Consider the following 5,000-nt stretch of genomic DNA (forward strand, 5'->3'; position numbering starts at 1 on the left):
CATCCATCTCCCTTTTCCCCCACCTCCCCTTTCTTCTCCTCCTCCTCTCCTTCTACCTTCTCCCCGACCTTCTCCTTCTCCCCCCCTTCCCCCTCTCCCTCCCCCTCCCCCCTCCCCCTCCCCCTTCCCCTCCGCACACCGGCTTCTATAAATCCAATGAAGCGGAACGGCAGAGAGCAAAGTACGAGGCAAAACCCGATCTCATTCTATTAATTAAATGATCAACCAAATATAGATCTTTGGAAGAGGGGAGAAGGAAGGGGGGGAGGCAAAGAGAGGGGGGGAGGGGGAGGAGGGGGGGGAGAAAAAAAAGGAAGGAACGAAATGGATGGAGAAAGAGAAGGAAGAAGCGAAGGAGAGAGAGAGAGAGAGAGAGAGAGAGAGAGAGAGAGAGAGAGAGAGAGACAGAGAGAGAGAGAGAGAGAGAATGAATGAATGAAAAGAAACACGAGAAAGCAAAGCATCAAAACAAAAACGCTGAAAACAAATACCTCCACCCACCCAAAACCACCCAACCCCCACCCCCAAAAAAGAGGCTGTTAAGAGCCAATCACCGATCACCAATCGCAAAGTCACTGGCGCTCCTGAAGATTCAAGAGGCCGTAGGAGTGTGAGGAGCTCTCTCTCGGCGAGCCCTTGATGAGTAACGCATGGGCTGTGAGGTCTCGTTGGTGATGAGTGATGATGCTGAGGTGATGGGTGAGTGTGGGCGTCGTTTATACAGCTTCTGGTGGGCGGGCAATCCACAGCGTTGCTTGCTATTGAATGCCAACGCTGGTGAGACAAAAAGGGGAAAAAAGGGGGAAGGAAGAAAAAGTAAAAACGATGAAAAAACGATGTTGAAGAGGGAAACGGTTTGGTTTTGGAATGAAGAGAGATAGGGAGGATATGGAGAGAGAAAGAGAATGAGGGGAGAGAGATTGAGAATAGGTTGGACTTAAGAGAGAGAGAGAGAGAGAGAGAGAGAGAGAGAGAGAGAGAGAGAGAGAGAGAGAGAGAGAGAGAGAGAGAGAGAGAGAGAGAGAGAGAGAGAGAGAGAGAGATAGAGGGGGAGAGAGAGAGAGAGAGAGAGAGAGAGAGGATAAAGAGAGAGCGAGAGGATGGAGAGAGAGAGAGAGAGAGAGAGAGAGAGAGAGAGAGAGAGATGGAGGGAGAGAGGGAAAACCGTCTGGACGGAGCGCCAACCAGCTTAGCCTCCGGTACTAAAAACTCAAGCGTCATTTTCGCATCGCTATGAATCCCATAAGGTTCGAGGATGTCTGGCCGAGTTAACTTTCCATTATTAAAAATAAAGAAAAAAAAAACACAAAAATAGGCGTCCACGCTTAAATTACCATAAGCCGATCAATTTTAAACAAAGAGTTTAAAGAAATAGGACTAATATGAACTATAGTGAGCCGCAATAAATGGACACCATCTTATTACGAAATTGATGATAATGAATGAGACAAAAACTGGAGAAGACGTTGCAAAATCTTACCTTGATAAGGCGATGACGTAATCAAGATGTTCTTTCTCTTCTTGACTTTCTTGTATCTTTTGAAATAACTTCTGCTCTTGCTTTATATTCTTCTTGGCACTTTAATTAGGTGTGCGTAATATTCCACTTATTAATTACCAAACACTTTCAAATCTCACAGAAAACAGATGCTCTATATTTCTTTCCTTATTATTATTTCTAACAAAAAGAATATTTATGGTGCTAAAGAAAGCATATAACAAAGAATTATTTCAAATATTATTAACCCGTCTTTCAAAAAAAAAGCTTTGATATCAAATTCCAAAGGGGCTCAAAGAATGAGAAAGGGTTCTTTCCAACTTTTTCGTACTTTTCATAAAATATACACCTACATATATACGTATCAGTCCTCACAGAGCTATCACTTGTCGAAAGAGACAACAAATCCTCTTACTTTTTCGCCTCCAGGACGAAAAAAAAGAGAAAATATTTGCTTCTTGAGTTATTCAAAGGCGACAAGAAGCCCTCGCAACCTTTCCTCTGTAACACGTTGAATAATCAACGTTCGTCTCACGGAATCTCTGATCTTCACAGCTTTCCTGTTCTTTTAATTATTCACACTTCCGCCTTGGCGTTTTCTCTCCTCTGACGCTGGCGGCTCACACTTGACCTGCTCTCCCCTGCCTTTTCATCAGCTTGGGTCACACTGACACTCGAGGGGGGTCTTTCACCTTCGCCGCTCGAGTGGGAGGAGTTCCCTCCGCCACAACGCACAGTGGTGCCCTTCGGGACTTTTTCGTTTGGGGCGTGAAATGCTTTGGGCCCTTGAGATGTTTCTGGATTATTGTTAGTTTTTTGTTATTGTTTTTGCTTTTTTTTAAATTTTGTTTACCTCTCTCTTACTGTATCACCACAAATGTTGAGCTTGTATATCAAGGTTTTATATCAAAGTGCGTAGGTAACTTTTGTCTAAGATCAGCAGATAGCACGAAAGCGTTAGACTAAACAATGTTGTCGCGTCTTTATTTTCTCAGTTACAAACAATTTACACTGAACGACACACGGTTGGGCACCACACTAGACGGCAGTCGCGGTTGCAGCACTTCTCCCTCGAAGTCCGTCTCGCGTCTCAATAACGCAGCGATCACGGGCTCCTCTCGCTCACACTACTCTCTCCACATTGTGCGTCGACTGCAATGGCCTGTTATTTGTTTGCTCGCGAAGGCGGCGCTGAGAGGAGGTCCCTGGACGTGGGTGTCGCAGCCACAAGGTTGCACACTCTCAGAACTGCTGTCATAATACACGCTCGACAACCTCTTGCTGACTGACACCGCGGCGGCTTGCGATACTGCTGCTGGTGTTCCTCCTCCTTGCAAGAGGTTTCTCCGGATCTCCGTACGCGTACACCTTTTTTCTCTCTCTTTCTCTATCACTTCTTTTTTAATGTTGGGATCGCGCAATCGTAAGCTTTGCAGTGTCACGCGCGATATGCTGGATTATGTACTCAACGGCGAGCGGCTGCGACAGACATCATGAACACCGGTTTGCGAACACATGTCACTTCGGCAACACCACTAAGACGGCGTCCGTGTCCAACAACATCACTTATCCCCGCGCTGTTTGTTGGCGTCGGTGGGCGGAGGGCGAGGGACTGCCCGCCTGTCAAGACTGGCAACACCACCTCAGCCACGAGAGTTGCGGCCTGCACGCATGCACACGTGTCTGGAGCGGGACGACCACACGAACTTTCTCACTTTATTTGAGCTTCCAAGGCAAGTCGTCGGCGTGGGTTCCTGCACGTGAGGGAGGTCGTGCCTCGTCCGTCGAGGGCGATCGCGCGGTCGGCACGCAGGAGGCCGGGCCGGCGCTGCAACACGGCTCCTGGTGTGTTGGAGTGATCGCACGCGAGTGAGGGTGGGCGCGGGTGGGGCGGAGCGTGTGTTCGCCACCAGGTGCAGCGGGCGAGTGGTTGGTGGTGAGCTGTGGCCGCGTGAGCTGCTCGACGGCAGGGGGGAGGGGGAGCACGGGGAGGGCACAGGAGGCGGGGAGGTTACCGGGTGCCCAGCTCACCCACGGGCCCGGACCACTCGCTACCGCCGCCGCTACTCTCTCGCACCACCAACCGCCATCTCTGATCCCGCTACCGTTGACATCTCCTGCCACTCCCACGCAATTCGCTATCAATTAAGCTCTGCATGACGCGCATCAACAGCGTAATAAAAACTCCACCACGACAATTATCGATGCGATCACACGCCTCTCGAAGGAGACCAGGGGAGGGGAGGAGGGGAGTGGGGGGGGGGGAAGCGAACGAAGGCGGTGAAGCACTTGTCTTCGAAGCGAAGATATCGCGAAGTTATCGCCCATCGCTTTATCATCCGCGCAAGGCAAGGGAGGTAATCCCGAAGGAAGCCCGAGGGCGGTGCGCTCTGAGGTAGAGGGAAGGAGACTCAGAAGGTGGCACTGATGGAGTCATCAGCGAGGGCACGAGGGCAGCGGGAGGACGAGGAAGGCCCGGCTCCGTCTGCAGGAGAAGAGGGCACACAGAAGGGGGCAAGGTCGCTCCACCCTCGTATATCACGACCTAAAAGGAAGACAATATCAATTACTTTGATTTACGACAAACGCGGCGTCCGAGCTCGTCTCCTGTGCCTGCAATTGCAATACCTTTGTTCCGCGGATCAGTTTTTGCATGCAAGACCAGCTACGCAATCTACATAATGAACGCTTGGCAAATTTTTTAATCGAACTTCGTCGGTGTTGTCTGTAAGCTCGCCTTCCAATGGGCCATGGAGGATCCACTTGTCTCAGAACCCAAATGTGATTGTTGTGGTTAAGGGAACTTATAATTTCGTAAATTGTATTACAGAGACACATTTCCCTCAGCGATATCCGCTTTTACTTACACATAAATATCATCATTATGTATCATTGAGCGTTTAAACAGCAGTCAGCACGAACAGTGTAAAAAAAGGCTATGTATTCTTTGTGTGCTTTTGCCTGCAAGCGCGTGTTTCCTCTTTGCTTGTACGTTACTGAGTTTTGTCACTCATTTCGTATCATTCATATCTACATCTTCAACCATATCGGAATCAACATCTATCCATATTTGCATCTATCTATATCTATACACAAAAACGTAAAAACACTTAATGCACACACAAACACAAACAAACACACACACACAAACACACACACACACACACACACACACACACACACACACACACACACTTACACCAACACACACACAAAAAAATACGCACAATAGAAACGACAACTACACAATCCACAAACACATATATTATATATATTATATATATATATATATATATATATATATATATATATATATATATATATATATAGATATATATCTTTCTGCCAATCCACCTTTCAATCATTCTATCTGTTTCCTTCTCTCTGTCTCTTCCCTCTTTCATTTCTCTTTCTCTCTCTCTCGATCTCTCTCTCTCTCGTCTTTCTCTGATTAACTCCCCAATACAAATTTATCCCCCTTTCTCTCTCTCTCTCTCTCTCT

At 47.6% G+C, this 5,000-nt stretch overlaps 1 protein-coding gene across 2 annotated transcripts in view; it reads right to left on the reverse strand.

Moving 5' to 3' along the window:
• The window catches only part of LOC122249543 (protein Wnt-5b), a 628,546-nt gene extending 625,125 nt beyond the window's left edge, over positions 1 to 3,421 (reverse strand). For both annotated transcript variants that reach the window (XM_086539035.1, XM_086539036.1), the window contains exon 1: positions 1,481 to 3,421. The gene's annotated coding sequence lies outside the window, so the exon portion shown is untranslated. The remainder of the gene's footprint in view (positions 1 to 1,480) is intronic.
• Between the last annotated feature and the right edge of the window lie 1,579 nt (positions 3,422 to 5,000).

This window comes from Penaeus japonicus, unplaced genomic scaffold (genome assembly GCF_977035675.1).
Source record: "Penaeus japonicus unplaced genomic scaffold, GWHDUDI00000001_assembly GWHDUDI00000008, whole genome shotgun sequence".
NCBI classification, from domain to species: Eukaryota; Metazoa; Arthropoda; class Malacostraca; order Decapoda; family Penaeidae; genus Penaeus; species Penaeus japonicus.